This window comes from Mesocricetus auratus, unplaced genomic scaffold, assembly GCF_017639785.1.
Source record: "Mesocricetus auratus isolate SY011 unplaced genomic scaffold, BCM_Maur_2.0 Super-Scaffold_2245, whole genome shotgun sequence".
NCBI lineage: Eukaryota > Metazoa > Chordata > Mammalia > Rodentia > Cricetidae > Mesocricetus > Mesocricetus auratus.
Window position 1 is genome coordinate 36,129,509 of NW_024429180.1, and position 23,554 is coordinate 36,153,062.

The following is a 23,554-nucleotide window of genomic DNA, read 5'->3' on the forward strand; positions in this document are numbered from 1 at the left end:
CATGGACGAGCTGTCATCTTTCTTCCTCAAGAGGCTTCTTCTGTTCAGACTGATCTTTGATCAATTTTGATGGAATCTACAGCTTTTCTTCTGCAGAAACAAAAGTGAAACCCCTTCCCCAATATAACACATATCCTGGTTTCCAAATTGAGGTCATTAGATCCTTGAAATACACCGGCTGATTTAGTTTAGTGCAGAAGTTTTTTCTGCAGTCCAGTGTCTTTCTGCAGGTGTTTGTCCTTTATCATTACCATTAAGAAAATTTAATATTAATAAAGCATTATGTAATCTGTTTTTGGAGGTCTTTGTTCCCCCAGCTCTTTATGGAGCATTTCTTTTAAAATGTGGTTAGATCTATCAACCACTGCTTGTCCTATGGGATTGTGTGGTATACCAGTTATGTGCTTTATGTTATAATATTTGAAGAACTGTTCCAATTTGCTGAAGACATATTCTGGAGCATAGTCAGATTTTACTTATGCAGGTATACCTATAATTGCCATCACCTCTAATAGATGTGTGATAACAGAATCAGCCTTTTCAGAGCTAAGTGCAGTGGTCCATTGAAACCCTGAAAATGTGTCTAGCATATGGTGCACATATTTTAAACTTCCAAATTCTGGAAAGCAAAACACATCCATTTGCCAAATTTCATTTCTGCATATACCTTTGGGATTACTGCCTGTTGGTAATAGATTTTGACTATGGAACAAACAGGTGGGGCGATTTCTTCTTATTTCCTTGGTTTGTTGACAATTGATAGAAAAATCCAGTTTTAAGCCTTTGCTATTAACATGGTGTTTTTTATGAAATTCTGAAGCTTCTATCATACTTTGTATTAATAAATGATCAATCTCATCATTACCTTGTGCTAGAGGACCTGGCAGACCCTTATGGGATCTAATGGGTGTTTTATATATATATATATATATATATATATATATATATATATATATATATATATATAGGATGAGTTCTATTCCTGATAGTTTCCTGCAGTTGTATAAACAATGAAGTTAATTCCATATCATCAAGAATAAATTCAGCTGTCTCAATGTGTAAAATGACTCTCACTGCATATTGAGAGTTCATAACTATATTGAGAGGCTCCATAAAATCCATAAGTACCATGAGAATATCACACAACTCTGTCTTTTATATATAGTTGTAAGAACTTTGAACTACTTTACTTATATTTCCTGATTTGTAAACTGCTTTTCCTAACTTGTTTGCATCACTGTAGAATGTAGGGACTTTATAGATAGAGACCTTAGGTACTTGTACTGCTGACCATGCTTGCTTGGACATGGTCACGGGTATGTAGTAGGGACAGGAGATAAGGGCTAGGGGAAAGGAAATGTGTGTTCTCTTGGGGTTCTAGTCAAATCACAGAGTCCAGTGGACTGCTGACCTTAGGTTCTCGGCTTCTCATGTAAGTGACCTCTCCTTCAATATATATTATATGACAACTTACCCTGTATATCCCCCCATGTCAGGGCCAGCACTATTGTATAGGCCAAATTTGGTGCAGGATCCACTTTTCTTAGTGTTGCAGCTGTTATCGGGGTTGGCTAGCTCCCTTGTCCATCAATGGTGACAGGGAAACAGGGGAGGACATCCTTCACTTACCCTCACCACCACAGGTTAGATGAGGGGATATGGTCAGTTATCCTATTTTCACACCCCCACAGTCAGCTCATCAAAAATCTTCCAACAGGGTCAGCTCTATTGTGCTGCCCAGGCACGGAGCAGAACCCACTTTCCTGAGTGTTCTAGATGCTGAAGGAAAGGGTTAACTCACTTATTTATCACAGGCATCTCTCCCCGGGGCCACAATACTGCATGACAGATGAGAAGTGGGGCCAGCTCTCCCACATTCACAACTTTGTGGCTGGCTCACATATACCTCTACCAACAGCTCTGTTGTTCTGGCCAGATGAGGTTCAGGGCCTGATATCCTGAGTGCTCTAGTTCATGAGGAACAGAACCATTTGTCCATAGTTTTGCAGCCAGTGAAGATACAGGACTAACTTTTACAAATCTAGGCCTTGGGTAGTATTAGGAACCATGAATATCAACATAGACTATGGCCGCATTAGAGCCATGAACTCAGACATGGACCCTGGCAGCAGCCCAGGCTCAGATATCATCATGGCCCTGGATGATAATCAAGCCACCTATGTCATCATCCACTTTACTGTTTCACCTCTTCAGACATGCCTCTGTAAACAGGACATGAACCATTATGTCTCTCACTTTTTCTCTCTCCCATAACACACCTGAGCATGTGTGTGGATCTTTTTGTCTCAATCTGGCATGGCACTGGGCAGGACTTCCAACAAATATCTTTTGGAAATGATTTTTTGATGAAAATGGATGGATGTAGTTTTCTATGGGTATAACCATAAGTTATTAGTTATCAGTAATACTCTGTGCTTTTAACAGAATAGTAAGACATTCTACTTAGACTTTATGACCTACCTAGTACAGATTCTGGGCTCCATTAACAGAGCTAAAACTGCCTCAAATTCAATAAAAATGGGTTGCTCACTCCAATAATTGTTGTGTGTTGTGTTACTAATGCACCACTAAGCATATCTTGCCAGTACTGTAGCTGGCAGCATAGTACAGAAAGAGAAAATCGCTGGAAATGTAAAATGGTCTTTTATCCAACTGCTATGTAAAACAACTGCTGACTTTTCTCTGATTGTATACATAGCACACTATTAAAACTGGCTGTTACAGATAAAGCTTCCAAGTTGGTACCAGGTAGATTTTTCCATGTTCTATGAGTAAATTATGAATGATAATGAATTTTTTAAGACATAGGGATCAACTTCAGGACCCTGTGGATGCTGTGTAAGCAGTTTATTACTATGGTTATATAGATGTTTTGGTGTTTTTGTTTTTAAAGAAGTTTTCACTACATAGCCCTGTTGGGATTCAACTTGCAGATTCTGTGATTTTGCCTCATGAACATTGGGATTCCAAGTATACACTACCACTTTTAGTAGTGATTGAGTTTTTGAGCCACCATAATATCATATATTTACACTTTCAACTTGTCTTAAAGAATATTATGAAATATTGACAAACTGTCACATTGATTCCTAAAGTAGTAAGAAACAGCTAATGCCAGTGGTGGGTAAGAGTATGCTCACTAGAGGATTGAAGCACCAGGAATGCCTAGTAGCCATAATAATCTTGATCCATGAGGCTGGAAGACTTCTTTTGACTGCAGGAATAAATACTGAATTCTACTCACCCTCCAGAAGAAGGATTATCTGGGGGAAAAGATGATGTAAGGGATAACTTTAATACTGAGTCCCATGCATAAAAACATCAGAAAGTGTTTCCATCGCATTCAATTCTTGCACAGGCAAATTGTGGTTGTTATTCAGTTCCATTATTTCCCTTTAATTATCTTTCCTAAGGATACCAAGGTTAATTCTTGAATTTATCTTATTTCTTTCTTCTTGTATTGAGAGTCACTTTGCTTTATCACTCTTCTCCTCTGTGTCCCAGGATTACAGCAGCTTTTATTTGACTCATGGCAAAGTTGGGTGTGCCTGAAATCACCTGCTGAAAATTGTCAACTAACTTCTGTTGTTGTCTAGTCACACTTCTCAGGAAGACTTTTGCACCAGATCGCAAGCCTCATTTGTTTGTTTGTTTTTGGTTTTGCTTTTTCTTTTTTGCCAGAAAATGGATCGTTTTTCTTTATCAGATTTCCACCTAGTTCAGGCCAGAGTTTAGGGTAAAGTGTTGGTACGTGTAACCACAAGGTTAATCACTAGTCCTTCTAGAGAGGTACTTGATATATATAGTGTGTCTTCACATATTTCTTATGCCTAGATGCTCTTTCATGTTGAGAGTTTTACATTAGTTTAAAAAATTCTCATATATGCACATGATACTCACAGTCAATATCATTTTGATGCTCATTGCTTACTTGAAAACAACTGACTTTTTACTTGTAATCACACAGCACAGTGATGTGTATGAAACTGATGGCTTTTTATGTTTTTAATATATATTTTCTTTTAAAACTCTTCTAAACTCACAAAAGTATGGCAAAGACAGTACAGAATTCATGTGTGCCCCACAGCCAGCTAGTTACAGGATTAACTTTATTAGTATGATATATTTGTCACAATTAAGGACTCCATACCTTATGCTAATTTTAAATAAAGCCTGTAATTTATTTAGGTTTCCTTTTGTCCTACTTTCCTTTTGTGTCACTCAGATCACAGGCAGAATATCATTTTATATTTAGGAGACATATCTTCTCACACTCCGAGTGGGCATGGTTTTCTTTCTCTTCCTTTTTATTTTTTCCATTTAGTGTCTATTTTCGTCTATGTGCTTTGAAATTCATATTGGTAAAGATTCTGAAAATATTTTGTAAATTGGGGTTTAAATAAACTACAAGTAAATAAAATAATAAAAATAAAAATAAAGGTTAAGTACTTATACACATGAAATCATTGTTTTGATGTATACAATACTAATATTCCCATTGTAGTTGTTTTACTTAGCATGTCTACTTAAAATATTTAATGATGAAATAAATCATCATACATTTGGCATATACTTAATTAAACATTAAAAAGTACAAGTTACACTTGTTTAAAGTTCTTTTATAATTTTAAATTTAATTATCTGAAAATTATCAATCATGTTATTAGTCCACACTTGAAATTGGATGCCTGTCAGTGAAATTATTAATGCCAGCCCATTTACTGGCTCATTTACTCTGGATATGCACGATTATGTGTGACATTTAAAAAAGAACACTGTTTTCACGATGATACAATCTATCAGAAGATCAACAAAAGACCTATTTCTTACTGTTTTCCTGACTAAATTCATAGACTGAGAGGAACCAGATGGTAATCAAAAATACACCAGTGGTAGTCTATTTAATTAGTATCTTAAATTGCTTTTCTTTCTACTCCAGAAGAATTTATATTTTATTTTCTTTATTACAGAAAGCAAGAAAATGTAATTCCTTATATTTTATGGCATTTCTACATTTATTTTTATTTTTTTTTAATCATTTTTTATTTTAATTTTAAATAGCTTGTTTCGCATGTCAATCCCAGTTCCCTCTCCCTCCCCTCCTCCCGCACTCCCCTTCCACCCTCCCTCCCACCCTATTGCCAAATCCCTCCACATAGGGGATGTCTAGAGTCTATCATTTCACTCTTGGTAGGGTCAAGGCACTCCCCTAAGAGTCCAGGCTGAGAGAGCATCTCTCTTTGTGCCATAGGCACATGAAGACAGATTGTATACCAGGGATAGACACTGATCCACAGCTCAGAGCCCCATAGGTTGCCCAGGCCTTCTCACTGACACTCACATTTGGGGGGACCAGATCAGTCCCATTCTGGCCTCCCCACTGTCGGTCTGGGGTCCAAGAGCACTCCCCTGTTCAGATCAGCCGTCTCTGCTGGTTTTGCCAGCCCATTCCTTGCCAATTTGCTCATCACTCCTCTCTCTCTGTCACTGGGTTCCTTGGGTTCAGTTCAGTGCTTAGTTGTGTGTTTGCCTCTGCTTCCATCAGTCCCAGGATGAAGGCTCCCGGATAGTTATAGACATCAAGTTCATTATCAGGAATGGGCATTCGAGGTGGTCCTTCCACTATTGCTTAGCTTGCCAATTGATGTTATACCTTTAGATCACTCGAGGTCACTCTGGTGCCTGATCTGTCTTCGATCCTATGATTCCCTCTTCCCCCTATTTTACCCCCACCCCTCATTTGAATTTCACATATATTCTGTAATATAAGCAAAGAAAATGTAAGCTTACCAGGACTCACTCACCTTTGAACACAGTAGAAGCTGATTCATATTAATATGTATATTTGGCTGGCTCATTTAATCACATTTATAAAACACAGAGTCTATATTCCTTTTTTTGCAAACTGTATTCATTCTCTTCCCCTCAAATGCTGGAAAATAGGTGATCTGAAACAGTCATTGGGCAGGAATGCAAAGTTCATATTGAAATATACTTAGCATTTGATAAACTCTTCTGGTTTTACACTCCATTTGGTTCTCACGTTGTGTTATTCATATATTTTACTGAATATATTCATGGTATTTGCTTCATTTTTTCATTGTGATGAAATAATCTGAAAAATTCAACTTTATGGAAGAAATGGATAATTTGACTCCTAATTCTAGGTTACCGAACTTCATTCATGGGGAAGTCAAGGAATAAGCTTGAAAAATTAAAGGAACTAGTCTTACCCACAATTAAACAGAGAGAAAAATGATCTCACCCATGTATTTGGGCTCAGGCCACTCTCTGCAATTATACGGTCTAGGACCAAAGCCATGTACCAAACCCACTATGGTCTGGGATTCCCTACATAAACTAACAGCATCAAGACAATCTGCAATGGACTTGTCCACAGGCCAAGTTAATCTACACAATCCTTCATTGGGATTGTGCTGTGACTCAAAACTGAGTTAAGTTGAAAATTATACATAACCATAACACTGACTTACATAATTTCTAATACATTCCCTTCTGTTTTGCATGTAATGGTTTTACTGCTGGCTATAAATATTGTACATAATCAAATAAGCAAATAAGTAAGACAAACCATAAACCTGTCAAATACTAGAAAAAATACCAAAAAGTGATTATTTTCACGAGAACAACAAAATACATACATATCAGAGAGTACCATACTAACTTCTTTGGTAGAAAGCATGTTAGGATTCTCGTGAGAAAGAACCAAACAGGATAAGAGTCAAAAGTTCGAAGTTACAGTCAAAGTGGGCATTTAGTTCAGTGTTCTTTGAAGAATATTTGGGCACTGATCATATTACCAAGAAATATCTGCATACACTATACTGAGAAAGATTAGAATTCTTCTGAATTAATTGAATGAACTTGGCTAGATACAAAAATCATTGGTTTCTGAACACAAAAGAATTTGTAATTCCTACATTAAATACCTGCCAAGGAAGCATTCTCTAATTGAATTTTATCTGAGTTTTCTGCTTTCCAAAGTAAGTTTGAAGGTTTTGGTAGTAAATTTTCATTCATGTTTTCGACTGCTTTCCTATAGAGGAACCCTTTGTCTTCCAAGGAAAGCTAATGGGCTCCTATGGCAGAGAAAAATATCTTGCACATTCCAAAACTTTCAAGTCCAGGGAATGCTGAAAAAATCCCTTGGCTCAAAGTTGTTACACAGAACAGTATGACATACCACTCCACTCATCATGAGTTTGCCAGTTAAAGGGACTCTTCTCATCAATTTTTCACACATTTTCCTCCCCCATTATTTTTGTCTTGAAGAATTCAAATATTCTAAATTTTGGTTATAATGCCAATTTGCCACAAATTAGAATAACTGGAGTCATAAGCTTCAATTGAAGACTTACCGTGATCTCATTAATTTATACTAAGACCAAGCTCCTGTATGCTCAGCACCATCTAGTAGTGATCCAAACAAAAGCAGGAAGCCACAGAAGGAAGACACTTGCCTGGCCCTCTCTCATATTGCTGTGTTACCTTACCATGTTGTTGATGCAGTTGCTGTTTCCTTCCCCCGATATTATAGCCCGAATTTCCAAGATTCCACTGTTTATTATACACAAGCGCTCTCCAGGAAACTAACAGATTTTAGACACCAGACTGGGATTGCAGAGGTATACAGTCTCCTAATGTAAGCAATTACCGGGTTGTAGGCCTCTCCAATGTGATGCAGCCACCATGGAACCACTCCTACTGCTGAAACCTCAGCCTCAAGGAATGAGCTACTGATGGACGCTCAGCCTCTCTGGTGTGAGGTAACATTGTTTTAATGTAGTCTTTATTGTAATTTAATAAATTATATACTATATGTAAGATAATCATAATGTTCATACATAAAAAAAATATCTTTTTCCATTTGCCACTAACCCAGACTGGATTACAACATAAAGCAGAAGAATCTGATGACTGACTCCAAAGGTGAAATTCTAAATTCACATGTATATGTATTGGACTTAGGAAGAAACCTATAGGAATCTGATAGTGACTAACAAGCTGTCTTAATTAGATATGAACTCAGGATTCAGCTGAATTAAATTTAAGCATTCAAATCAATGATTGCTCTTATTATTTTGAAGAAGAAGGAAAATACTTCATTTTTAATATTGCTGACCTTTTATTCTCAAAGTAAACTTTAACATATGTGATGGAAAAAAGTAGTTCCAAAGTCAACTTCTGGATGGAATGTTAATACTTTTCCACAGTGACATCTTTCTCATTGTTATAAAGCAGACATTATTGCGTTGAGTAGATCTTTGGTGTTCTGGTGACAACATTAATATTAACTGTTCATGCCTACTTACTTTGAAGAGTTTAAAAATTCTAAAATGGAATGAATCCTCATGCCAAGAAATATGATGGGTATTGCTAGTGTAAGTGACTTCTGTATATATAGTTATATATAGTTAATATTCTTGGCTATGTCAAGGTTTTTGATTAGTATATTGCTCAGATGGATAAACTCTCTTTAGATAGGCAAATGATTTGTTCATAATCCCTTCATGATTTCAAAGATGGACTTTGTGATCAAATGTCAGTGAAAATTTCAGATAGATTTGGCTGCATATTTAGCTATCAGCCAATATTTAATATTACAATATAAAGTATTAACATGGAAAATACCTCACACAGAGAAATGGTAATATTTCTTGCTAACAGGTACTGAAAACTATTAATATATTTTCAACAGCCTTAGGCACTGTAAAAGAAAGAGCTAGAAGTGCTGAGAATAACGAGTGGAGAATATCCCATTGCCCACAGACTGCCATTTTTCAAATGCTAAATCTGCATGAGCTATTCTATCTTGTGTCATGAGCTCACACATCTAACAGAGAATGCAGGCAAAAGTTCCTGAGGTTTGAAGGGACACTGGGAATGATGCAATGGTGTTTTACATTGGTTCAGTGACCTCCTTTTAAGAACCATGGTCTGCACAAAAGAGATACAGAGGTTAGTAGCCCCTCTGCATTGCAATGTCATGCCAAAACTCTGCAGGTTAGCCACTGTGACTGACTTTAATTTGGATTTAGTATTCAATTACATTCAGGCAATTTAAATCTCAGTCCATCTTAATTCACTACCCTGCTAATAATTAAACACAATTCTCTAAATATACATTGTTTTTAAAACAAAGAAATAAAATTGTTTAACTTTATTTTCTCTATTCAATTATTTCACATCTTTTCAAGAACAAAATTGACAGAATTCGAGAAACAAAAATATAATGAGTAAGAACATCTACTCAGATTTTACTGCATTAGACCATGTTTTACTGTACATATTTTAGAATATCAAAACACAGTATTTAATGACTTCATATTAGTTTTCTGTATATTTTGAGTCATATCTTATATTTTTAAATGTATAGTGTTTACATACTAATACTAATAAGTTTGAAACCACAATGTAAAATTTTAATACATTTTCCCCTCTCTTTCTGCAGTATTGGGTATTGAACCCTTGACTTCGTGCATGCTACTGAACTATATCCTATTTATCTCCTTACTTTTAGTTCATCTTATCAATGTCCCCCTGTTGGTCTTGAAATCATTCTGTAGATCTAGGTGACCTTAAACTTACCACTATCAAACAGACCTGCACCACCAGGCTCTGATAAATGTTTTCTGTAAGTCAACCTCCAAAAAAAATTGGTTTAGGTATAAGATGCATTTTTATTATAATCTTATATCAGTGCCTATTGATATTATCCAAATGTGTTTTTTATTACAAATTTAATATTAATGTTAAAAATCTTTAGGGAGTTGAGTTATATAGAATTTAATGTTTTGCAAAATAAACAATCATTATTGCAATCATCATTGACCTTTGTTTTATCAATGATGAACTCAAATGTTTATTGTGGGTAACAGTCATTTTTATTTCTTTTTGTCAGATGGTGCTTAGTGTTTTATTATTAGTTGTGACTGATATTTTGATAACATCTTGTGTGACTCTTTTTATATTTCCCTGTGAAGATAAATGTGTAGCTTTTGTTTTCATCCTGACAATTATCATCTTTTGATGGGAAAATAAACACAAATATTTTTGAGATCCTTTCTATAGTTAATTGGCTCCAAAAATCAAGCCAAGATTTTCAGTATTAAAAATTAATAATCACCCCTTAATTTGTTTGTAGTATTTGGGAACTCAGGAAATTTCATATAATTTTCACCCTTTAATTGTGGCTTAATTTTTGTACTTACTTTTAAAGTTCTCTATTCCTCTTTTTCTCTCCTTCTCTGTCTCTCTCTGTCTATATTTCTGTCTTTATATGTCTTTATATTTGTCTCTCTCTTTCTTGGTGTGTGGTTATGTGCTATTTGTGATATTATTAACTGTCTTTATTAGTCCAGAAATAGTTTGGTTGAAATGAAACTGAATAGTAGAACATGTTTTCAGATATCCTATGATTTCGTTTATTCTAGTATTTTGGTTTTTAAAGACAGATAGAAAGCTTTCTTATTTCTTATGTATTACATTGTATTACAATAGCTTCCTTTTTATTACAGCACCAAACAATGACTTCCCATTAATTTTGAAGCACTTACTAGTTTGTATTATGTTTGAATGTGTGCATTAAATTGAGAGATCTCAAAAGAGACAACACAAATAACTAAGAAATACTTAAAGAAATGTTCAACATCCTTAGTCATCAGAGAATTGCAAATCATAACTGATCTGAGATTTCATCTTTATTCAATCAGACTAGCCCAGATCATAAAACAAATGATAGTGGTGATGATTTGGGGTCAGGGGAACATTCATTCATTGTTTGTGGGAGTGAAAACTTTTGTATCCATACTGCGGTAATCAGAGTGGTGTTTCCGCAGGAAGATGGGAACAGATTTTCCTGAAGATCTATAAATAACATTCTTGGGCATATACCCAAAGGACTTTATACCCAACTACAGAGAAGCTAGCTCAATCATGTTCATTGTTACTCTATTCATAATAGCCTAAAGCTGTAAACAGCATGGATGTCCACCAACACATGAATGGATAAGGAAAATGTGATTTATATATACAATAGAATATTGCTGTACTGTTTCAAAAACTCATGAAATGGACAGGTAAATGGATGGTGGTAGAAAAAAAGTCATCCTGAATGAAATAAACCAGACCCAAAAAGATAAATATTGTATGTTTTTGCCTACATGTAGATCTGTGCTATTAATCTTTGATAAGCAAATTATAATTCATAGAACAATAGAGGTTAAGTATAGAGTAATGGAATAGAGGGGAGAGAATTATCTCCATAGAAGGATAAACAGAATAGCTAGCTATGCATGGATGGGGTCAGCAGAATTGAAATTGGAATATCAAATGGAAAAGGTAAAGGAAGAGGAATGTAAAGGAAGGAATACAACACCCAGAAATGAACAATGTACACAGACTAAGAGACCTGGAAAGTCAGTACTAAATAGGATGTCTCCATAAAATCAACTCCATTAGAGGTCAGTGGACTCTGTCAAAGAGGAGACAGAAAGAATGTAAGACCCAGTGGGAAGGGATGACACCAGGAAATAATGTCTTCAAGTCAGCAAAACTGACGGACATATGAACTCACAGAGACTGAGGTAGCATGCACTTGGCTTACACAGTTAGTTCTAAGGCACATGGTGTCTTGGGACTAAGAGAGAAAGTGCATAGTCTACTTTCTATCCTCCTTAGGTATAAGTAGGGCTCTGTATAAGAATAAATGGACAATAAATATACACAGATATGAACAGAAAAGACAATTAAATAAATATAATACATATAAACATATTTGAACATGTTTGTCAGTGTTGGAGGCTGACTGAGACTTGTGGCAATATCAATCAGGAGGTTGGATCATGTGTTAACTAAGGCACTACTTGAATTCTCAATACTTACCTATTTACTGACCTACATGTATCTTGATGGAAGGCTAGACAATTTAATTCAGATACTCCAGAAGAATAAATAGCACTAATATAAATGAATAGGCTTTCCCTCTGTGTCTGTTCTTTAGAATTAGGTTCAGCTTTATCTTTGTTAGTGACAAGTGCAGTGTATCTCAGTTATTGTCTTCTGTTTATACCATCTTTGTCCCTTCTAGAGGCATCTGTCATACTGTATTCAGTTCACTGTGCATTCTGATAATGCTCTGAGCTAGCTGTAGGGTATCTGCTTAGGAATGACTAGAGGTAGTCCCAGTAGAGACCAGTGACAGCAGAGAGAATAAGCAAAACGACCCACAGAGGTACAGGCTTCCAACAATTCTGCAGAAGTGTGAAGAATTATAGTAGAAAATAAAGCACCTCATGCTGAGACTGGCTCCAAGCTTCCCCGGAGAACCTTTCACTTAGACAATCTCTTTCATCCTGTGAACACAGTGTTCTATCTGAGGGAGTTTAAGTTTCATATTAACAAATTGGCTTAATTATTTTTAGCCAAACTGTTAACTACCTGCAGCGACTTTAGGTAGAAAGCCAAACAAGTTTACGTTTATCTTTTAGAATGAAATTGCACAAAGCTGTTAAAATCAGAATTGAGTTTTCACTAGGAAGAAGCATGGGTACCTCTTTGGGAGAGGTTGCAGGCAGGTAGGGTCCTTCCAGGCAACCCCTGCTTATAGGAAAAGAAGTAAGAAATTTCAGCTTGCTCACAGTAACAGCCTTTATTGACTGTGAAAGATCTTTTGCCATTACCTTGTTTAAATTTCTAATCTGGTATTCATCAAACAGAAGCATTGAGGTGTGCTAATTGAGATGTGTTCTTCCAAACTCCTCAGAGCATATAGATATGAATGTTTTATTATAAACATCCAGAGCAAAAACAATCAATGTGGCAGTTCGTATTTTTTTCCCATTCCCTATAGTGATTTTCATTTACAACGTAATTTCTTTTACAATGTAAGCATGTCTGATCTACTATATTCAGTGACCTAATTGCCAAAATATTAAAAGTCCTAAAATTCTAAAATATTTTACCCATGATTATTGACTAGCAGTTCATAAACTTAGTCATTACCATTTTGCATCACTAATTTAACAAGAAGGTCTTGAGACTCAGCACACTTTTGTCATCAACATCACATTGCATATTGTATATGACTTTGCTCTGGTATCGCAACTCAGGCCAGATTTTCAGTTCAGTTACTTCCTTCTATTGTTCTATAGTACATAATGACAATTTATTTGTCTGCTGTGAAAATTGACAATTCCCATTAAACAGAGCTTAGTTGAAATTCTTCCATCTGTTTTCAGATTAGGAGAGAAGATTCTGGAAGAATTAATGGTCGCTACCTGACAGTTACATTTTTCTTACGAAGATGACTTTCTTTCATGGTTGTAATCTGACTGAACTGTAGCTAGCCCTTTTCCATCTTTCTTTCTAGGATCACATTCTTTAGAAAATTTGCAATTTTCTCTGTTCCGTAGAGATGTTAATTTTTTTCTAGACTCTCATCAATTTTAATATCTAGGATAGTCTTTATCAGGGACCAGAAGCCTCTCCTTTGAAAATTGAGGATCAAGAAAGACAGCTATCTCCTAGTTCCTAGCAGGGTAGAAGCCTAACTTTTATAATGGATAAGTTTTCAGTGCCAATGACAGCAATCAGAAATGACAGGTGGCCTAATAATATAACAACCTCACCCCTAACTTCCTGTAGTACTTTTCCATTAGCTAGCCCAGAATTTAAAGTTTTCTTGTTTAATGAGCATTCTTCCTGCCAGTCTTGTCCCAGAGCCATGTCAATCTCAAATAGCACACAGGACACTATATTAATTATGAAGCTGTTGGTGTTTGGTTATGGTTTCTTAATGGCTAGCTCTGATTTAATTATTAACCCATAACCCATATCTTACCGAGGACACCAGCCTCATGTGTCCTCTCTTCCTGGGATTACATGGCAACTCTCTCTTTTGATTACATTTCTCAGAATCCTCCTTGACTCCTACTCCCACCTATCTTGCTTCTCTATTGGCCAACAGTGCTTTATTTATCAACCAATAAGACAATCATATACACAGAAGGACTTCCCCCATCATTCTTGTTTGGTGATCTGGTGCCTATTCAGTTAGCATTTTCCTGTAAATGTAGTAGTCTTGAATCAATTCTTCTTTGCCAGTTACTCCATTTGCTACCATCATACTTTGGCCTGGTAAATTTTGACTATTTTGATTATGAGAGACACAGATTATAAACAAGCAATACAAGATGTTTCCTATTTGGCTTGTTTTGCATTTGAGAAGAAAAATTACATGTAATTTTTACAGTATTGAATAATGGTAGTGAAAGAATAACAGACATATTACCTTTGTTCCTTTAAGACTTAATTTTTTACAGAGGATCATCAAACTTTCATTAAGTATATTAAAGGATATATCAAATGCAAATATGATTTAATCTATATAACTATCCAGGAATCAATCAATCAATCTCTGTGTGTATGTGTGTGTGTGTGTGTGTGTCTCCATGTATATATCTTGAAATACATCACAGAAAAAAATTCCAAGGTCATAGAGAAAAATTGTATGGAACTAATTGAACGGAATGAATTCAGTTGGACAATTAACTTTTTAAAATGTTTTTCTGACTGTTTCTGCTCCCATTTTTACCAAGCATTTAAAATTTTGATAAATTGTTAGAAAAGAGGCCATAAATATTGCCACTTTGTTAGACTGTCATTTAAGCATTTCATGTTAGAGATGCAGAACATGGGCTCTGAGACTTAGATTGGAACACAATGTCCATGAGCATTTTATTGGTTGAATATCTATTTTCTTGTACATTTTATGGCTATATTTATAGTTTGAATACTGCTTACTATGCCTTTTTTGACAGGGCTGGTTTTGAATTTTCTTGTATTAACTAACATGGGAAAGCTTCAGATAGTTTCTTCATCCCTATATTCGCCGTACAATGTGTTCCTTCGGGGAATGATTTTTGCTTTACCGAGTTACTTTAAGATTCCCCTGAGGCTTGTTTGAAATCCTATTTGGCTTCATATTTTGATATTTTTAGTGAATAGCATTATTCAATGCAGTGGCCTGCAGTGTCATATGTATGCAGATGACACTCAGATATTCTTTTCTGTCCCTGCAGACCTATGAAGCTGCTTGATGTTTTGCATAATTGTCTGTGTGATATTCAAACATGGATGTCTTCAAATTTTTGTGAATTTAGTACAGATAAAATTGAACCTCTACTGATTGGTTCTCTAGGATAAATTTTTGATATGCAATCTATGCTGATAACCTTAAATAACTGATTTCTTTTGCTCTAAAATCCACACTTTGGCCTTAGAATTATTAAGAAGTACCCACCTCCCCATATGCTATTAGCTACACAATTTCATTCTCTCCCTTTGTACTCACCCTGTGCAAATTTGTCACATAATGCTTTTCAGATTTCAGCGGAGTCTCTGTCACAATTTACAACCTCTGACCTCCACCTTGCATTCCCAGTCCTTTTCTAAAAAGTCACAAATCTTTCCACACCCTTCTGTTCATCTCCAATTTCTATTCTTTTATGCAGGAGGACTGCACATTTACTATTAGCTTGTACGGTTTAACTAAAAAGCATATTTGTTTGATATAGTTTTAAATATTTATCATGTCTTCACTTCTATGAAGTCCCTATTGCCCCATGAGATGGCCACATGAAGCATACTTCATAAATGTAATTGAGTTGATTGATAAGTCATCAGAAAAGTTCTCAGACAGTACCATTGTACAATAAGAAGGACAGTTAATGAATCCACAATGACTCTGAGCTGTAGATAAATATGTATCTAACAGTTCCTTTTCCTGTGAAGCCAAAAATTGTACAACTCTTTCTCTACAGCATTAAATAAATGGGGTAAGAAGAAAATTCCTATGAAATGGTTTCAATTCATTAGTCTGGTAAAGTTTAGGTACCACTTTGACTAAAAGTGTCATCTTTTCAGCCTTTTAAAGAAATGGGGCTTTACATTCCTGTTTGATGGCCTGAAAAAGTTGAATTAGAAGAGTCTGTGTTAAATAGAAAAATGCATTTAATTGATAGACCATAACGCGGACATATCTGAAAGTAATGTATGCTTTGGCAGACACAGTTGTGTAATTTTCAAATCTTTTCACGGTGCCCTGATAAAGGTTGAGCACCACAAAGATATAGCTTGTTAGAAATGTTTCTAAAAATGGTAAGAAGCGGGTTCAGAAACGGTTTGCAGAGTCCTCACATGACTTCTCTTCCATGATTTCCTACGGGAATCACTAAAGACTGTCTGAGATTGGCAATATTGCCCAAGACTGGTATGTGATATGTGATGTTATTATTGTAGCTAGTTGAATGTATAAAAAATGTTCTCAGTATGACAAATAAGTTCTATTTTCTTTGTAAGAATGCTGGTATATTTATTTATATTTTATGTATTTGAGTGTAAGAGTACTACATACATTCAGGAGCCACAGAAGCTTAGCACTGGGTGTTTGATATCCTGATGCTAGAGTTACAGAAGGCTGTTAGCTACCATGTGGGGGTATATAACTTAACTGGGTCTTTTCCAAGAGCAGCAAGTTCTTTCAACCACCCAGACATTCCTCCAAACACATGTTTTATTTTTCAATTAATAATCCTGACCATTCAACTTTAGAAAATTTTCAGCAAATTAGGCTCTGTTCCTCATTGTCCCTGAGATTTACTTATAAAACATAAACATTTACAGATTCTGTCTAGCTTGATAAGCATGGTTAACAACCACACTTGTGTTCCATGTTCCAAAATTGTAGCCAAGAGCAAGTGCTCACATTCTGTCATCAGCAACTGTCATGCCACATCCCACATGAAGATCTCTGGCATCTGCCTTGTAAGAAGTAATAAATTACCAAATCTTATTCCTTTCAGTTCTATACATCTTCTTCTCCCAACAGTCATTTCTGAGGTCCAACAATGTCATCTACTGATCACATAAAATTTTAAACATTCTTAATTGTTATAACTATCAAAGAGTTCAAAACAAAAAAAATTATGTTGTTCAGCCTCAGAAAGCGTCATCCATAGAAAGTCTGCTATCTTTCCTCTTTTGTGCCATGGCATAGCTTCTCCTGAAAAATTAGATTATAATCCCAAAGTAGCAGAGGTATGATATATTGAGAATATTTTATATTCTGTAGTAACATGATTAATAAATGATATTAGTGTGTTATAAGCAAAAATTTGAAAGGTCAACTTCACAACTCAAATGATAGCTAGTATGATGAGGAAGTCAAGATATTTTTTCAACTATTATTTATTGACTTCACAAATCAGTCCTCTGGGCATAGAATAAAATAAATAATGCTTCTTGCATTTCTATATATGTGTGGTGAGTCACCATGTCCATATATGTGTAGGGGGAATGCACATGCCTGTGTGTGCATCTGTGTGGAGATCTGGGTTTGTTGTTCAATGTATTCTTACATCCTTCTCTACGTTTCAGATAGAGGCATGATCTTTTGCTGTACTTGGGACTTGGTATTTTGGCTACTTTGGGTAGGCAGCTTGCTCCCATAACTTTCTATGTCTGTTTCTGGTATATTAAGACTAGAGGTCTACTGTCATAGTTACTTGGCTTTTATGTGGATTCTGGGGATCTGAAAGCCACTACCAATACTTGTGCAGCAAGTGCTTACATACTGAGCCACCTTCCCAGCTTGAGAACCAAGATTTCATTATCATAGTGTTCATACACAGGATGAAATTAGGGTTTGAATTTTACTAAAGAGGCTCAAAGCCCTCAGGTTTTTCACTCTTGGTTAGTCCTTTATAATTAAAATTGGAAGAGGCACAAGTGTATGCGCGCGCGCGCGCACACACACACACACACACACTCTCTCTCTCTCTCTCTCTCTCTCTCTATCTATCTATCAATTCTATACTTAAGTTGCCCCTCACCCAAAATCGTCTAGATGAAGAGAATGCTCTCATTATCTTTCCCCTGCCTTTTCATGAACTGGTACTCTTTCCCAATCTCCTTTTATCACTGTTATCCTCACACCATAATCCAAAGCCAGAGCATATTATTTGTTGTCCTCATTAGCCATACTGTAGTTTTCTCCTGAGTCTTTCTGATGGTGGTTTCAATTGGGAACCCTTAAATGTATCTTCTTCTTTACCTTAATTTCCACACTGCTACTAATTATTTTGTTATCACGAGTGGACACTCTCATTTCCCATAGCTGAGTCAGATGCCACTTACAATATATTTTCTAGACCACTTATCTTAATTAACACCTAATCTAAATTGCTATTAAATTTTAAACTGCCAAGGAAGGAAGGTGTGTTACTTCATAATGCAACGGCACTATGAACTAGTAAAGTATGTACATTTGGGTTCCAAAACAGATCCCTTAAGACTTATGTGATGTCCTGATTGGAGGATCTGAAACATCACCCTCTTATCCCTTGATAATTTATGAGTTAGGACTATCACTTGTTTTAATGATATGACACTTGAGGGTTTATAGATCTGGGGATGTTACCAGAAGAATCAAAACTTATTTATAAAGTTGTACTCTCTTCCCTCTAGGAAGAAAAAAGTGGCTGAGGACAGAGTCAGTAAGCAGTCAAGCCTCAATGATAAATCCTTTGGACTTCGGGTGTAGACAGCTTCTGATGTACTAGACACATGGAAGTCCACTTTAGGTGGTATCCTAGGAGAGGGCATTGAACTCATATGACTCCCAATATATTATTTTCTGTATTTATTTTGAGTGATTGTCCAACTATATCTTTTGTTGTGTCCTTTATGATGAATGTGTAAGTTGGAATAAACTTTATTTAAACTCTATAAACTATCATATCAAATTAATTTAAATTGTAGCAGGGATCAGAGGAAACCAACTTTATATCTGGGAACTGAGAAGTATGAAGTGTAGTCTGAAATGAGAAAATGATGCAGGACAGTCTTCAATCTGTGGAGGCAGTTATTAAATGCAAGTAGAAGGCTTCAGAATTGATTTGAGTTTTCATAAGCATTTGCTATCTGCTGGAAAACTGGTTGATAGAACAAAATTCTCACACGTTTTAGGGATCTAATGTATCATGTGGAGTGTGGAATGTATTGAGAAGATAAACTCTTCATTTTATGTCCTAAACATATTAAACATTGATCAATATATGTTCTTAGGTAACTGTTTAGCTTATTGTGGGGGGTTCTAAGTTTATAAATTTATCAAGATGACCCACAAAAGAACTTTAGCTCTACCAATTTGGTAATGTCGCCTGGGAGATTTTCGCCTATAATCCATCTAAGATATAAAGCATTTAATCTGTGTTCTGGTTCTTTGTATTTTAATTCTGGATAATCCTCTAATTTAGGATTGTTCAACTTTCAGTGATATAAACCAAAAATGATATATTATCTTTGTCCATACTCTCTTTATATAGTTACCAAGAGCCTCCTTTACTGCTTTGTTACAGGGTAACAGATTTCTTCTTAGTATTTACTGACTTTAGCCAAGCTTTAATAAAGTATAACCTTTATAATAAATGACACGTTTAAAATCATAAATAGAAGCAGGTATGGTAATGCACTTCTAAGTACTGAAAGTACTTACGTAGGAAGATTAGGATTTCAAATGTTCCTTGTATGAATAGTAAGTTCAAGGACAGTCTGGGCTATGAGATACTATGTCTTGGAAATTAATAAATAAAATAAAATAGAATGAGACAGATAATCAGAGATATGAGAGGAACAATTAGGCAAACATTGTATGCATTTTCTTATATGTAGATAATAGCTTTGAGCCAATGATAACCAAGCTACAAATGGTAAAATCACAGAGGTTATGTATAGGTAAGGGGCTGGGAGAAGGTGTGGGGCAGGTTAATGTCCCTAGGCTACCTGGGAAATGGAAATAGAAAAGATAGTATTGATGTGTAGGGAACTGGAATGTGAGGATCAATTGGAGAGGGACAGGGAAGAGAAGTATGAGAGATGGAATAAAAGAAGAGAAAGTTAAAATTAAGGGCCATTTGAGGGATAGCATGGAAATCAATACTATAGAAGCTTCCTAAAATTTATACGTATCTGAAGGCGATTTAAATAAAATCTCCAAAGAACAGGGAAGACAGAACACCAACCAGACATTACTTGTCACCAAGTGAAAGTTCGACTACAAGGAATGGGTTATGTCTAATTGAGTTGTTGGTCAAAAGAGTCCCATAGGAATTCCCCACACAACCTAGGCTATTTCTAAGACTATAGATTGAACATGGAAAAGTCAAGGTGACACCTACATCAAAACTCTGAAAGTAATTCTATGTGCTAAGAAAGGAGAAACATAAACACAAACCTAGCCACAGATCCTTTGATCTACAATAGTGTCCTTCCTGCAAAATATGATGGTTAAATGCTGGCAGAAAATTTGTAGGAGTAACCAACCAATTACTGATTTGGCTCAAGGCCCACTCCACAAGATGGAACCTATGCCCTTCACTGTTTGGTAAGCAGAACCTGATATCAGATAGCCCAGAGACCTGGGGTAAAACTAAATACTATTATTCTAAAAAGTATCAATAATAAAAACAAAAATATAGAAACATAATGACAATCTACTATGATCATGGATCATGCTTTTTTCAGCCATCTTCAGAGAAGCTCCCTCTTGCAACATGTGGGAACAAATACAAAGGACCCACAGGCAGACATTTTGCAGTAAGTGAGAGACCTTGCAACACTCAGCCCTAAATGGGATAGCTCTATAAAATCCCTTCCCTCAGGTCTCAGGTAACCCCACCACAGGAAGAGACGGAAAATGTCTAAGAGCCTGCAGGTATGGAGGATACCAATCAAACAAGACCCCCTAGATCAACATGATTGAGGCACATATGAACTTAGAGAATCTGAGGCAGGTTGAACAGGGCTTTCATTGATCTGTACCAGTTGGGGACCTAGAACTGAAAATAGAAGTGAACACAGGTACTCATCCCTAACCTGGAATTAATATCAAATAGATAACATTTTCAAATGAAAGTTTAGTTTTCTGCAAAGGAGTCTCACTGGGGACACAAACTACATTTAAGGCTAAACTCCATATATAAAAGTAGATGGCATCAGAAAATTAACTAAATGCATATTTGGAAGTTTCTTGTTTCATAATATTGTGTCTTTTTACTTTACAAGTCTTTTGGTTATAAATTATAGCATTATGGCACCCAGTTTAGTATTTTATGGGATTCCTGAGTGTGAACCAGTGGGAATATGATCATTGTGCCTTCTCTTGGGCTATTTTCCTTCTATTTGTTTGTTTTGTTCAATTCTGATATGTTAATTTTATTTATATCATATTAATTTTATTATATTTTATTTTGTTTATTATTATTCTATACACATTTATTTTCTAAGGAGAGACAAAAGAGGGTGGATCTCATGGAAAGGGAGGTAGGGAGGAGCTGGTGGGTATAAAAGGGAAAGAAATCATTGTCAGACATATTATTGAGGAAAAGAATTCATTTTCAATAAAAAGAAAAAGTTAAAACCCCTCACTATATGAAATGACAGACTATGGACACCCCCATGGAGGGCCTCACCCTCCCTGGGGGAATGAGGGGATAACGGGGGAGGGGGTGGGGGAGGGCACGGGAGGAGGGGAGGGAATGGGAGGGGGACCTGGAACTGACTTGTGAAGCAACCACGTTTCTTATCTAAACTTAAACTGGAAAATAAAAAAAAAAAACCTTCACTATATGCCCTCTACACTGAAATAATACTTCTATATAAAAACTGTGTCTTTCAACAAACCAAGAACACCAAACTGCTATGGGCAATGAAAAACAAGTTAAAAGAGTTTTTAGCATGTTTGGGATGATATCAGAGAACCATGTGTACATATGTGTGACTATGGCATAAGTCACTTATGCTATCCATAAAAAGTAAAGTTATGAAATGTCTGAAAGTGTAAGTGAACCACTGGTAGGTGCATTAAAAATTCAAAGTTTCAGAGACTTAGTGCAACATTATAAACTGGATGAATCACTCAAACCATTATACACTTTGGAAATGATATCAATTGACTGGCAATGTGAGCCAGGTTTCCACAGACATTGTTTCCTATCCTTTCGTATCTACTCACTGCATTTTTCTGTTTCCTAGTTGCTTTTTGTGAATTTGAAAAATCAGATATGAAATGGTAAGGTGGTTTGAAAGAAAATGGCTCCCTTAGGTCCACAGGAAGTGGCACTCTTAGGAGGCGAGGCCTTACTGGAGTAGGTGTGGCTTTCTTGGGGAAATGTGTTACTAGCCAGTGGGGATTGAAGTCTCAGGAGCTCAAGATATAACCAACGTGGCACACAGTCTACTTCTGTTGCCTGCATGTCAAGATGTTTAACTCTCAGCTACCTCTCCAGCATCACGTCACCATGCTTCTCACCATGACAATGGGCTAAACCTCTAAACTATAAGCCAGTCTCATTTAAATATTTTCGTTATAAGTGCTGTCATGGTCATGGTGTCTCTTCATGGTAATAGAAACCCCAAGACAGATGGAGAACTTGAAAAGTTAGAAAAGAAAACAAAATAGAAAAGATGGCATGAAGGAAGAAAGAGATGGAGGGAAGGAAAAGGTAAAGGAAGAGGAAGAATAAAAAGAAGGAGGGAGGGAGAAGGAATGAAATAAGGAAGGAAGGTAGGAAGGAAGGGAGGGAGGGAGGGAAGGAGGGAGGGAGGAAAGCGGGGATAAAGGAAAGAAACCTTTCCAACCATTCAGGGGACTTAATGGCATTTTACTTTGAGCTACTATCTTACAAATGCCTCTGTCAGTGTTTTATGATAGAACAATTTGCATCCTAGAAATTAAGGAATGCTTTAATATCATTTAAAGCACACAGAGGAAAACCAATTTCAATATACCCTTTACATGGTATTTCAAGCTAGCAGATAACAAACTTGTTGTCATATTACTGATGCATTAAGGGACTACTGCATTTACAGTTGCTCATTTAGAAAATTACAATATGAAACAGAAAATGAATGAATTATTGTATTATCACCAAGAGAAAATTGTACATATGAAACTAAGAATATTGTAGAATGGCCCAAATATTTTGGCCATGTGCTATTATATTTTTCCTATTGTGATTAAAGGTAAAAAGAGTCTGATATTGTAATAATCTCTTATGATAAAATTAAGAGGGAAAGGGCAAATCAAAACTAAATCACCGGTTAGAAAACTCTTTAAATTCCGTTGCTTCTGATTGGAATTATGAAGGTGAATGAAAACACCTGCCCAGCGGTACTTTAGTGCGGATTCCTGGCACACAGCACAATTTGCATTTTTTCTTATCCAGTCAGGCAACTGGAGCACATTTCATGTCTCATTTCCATTTTCATGCCTGTGAACAAACAGGCTCTACCAGTTACACACGGGAACACGATGTCTCATGCATATAAAACATGCACTGAAAGACAGAAGTTTTGATGAAAACTTGGAAAACAAATATTCATCTCATTGGAATACAATTTGTGAACTTTTCAGCACTTTCATGAAAACCCAAAACTATTTGAGAAGAATAAA

At 35.9% G+C, this 23,554-nt stretch overlaps 1 pseudogene; it reads left to right on the forward strand.

The window, feature by feature from the left end:
• Positions 1 to 2,067: 2,067 nt before the first annotated feature.
• Positions 2,068 to 23,554, forward strand: part of LOC110341023 — an 81,124-nt pseudogene continuing 59,637 nt past the window's right edge.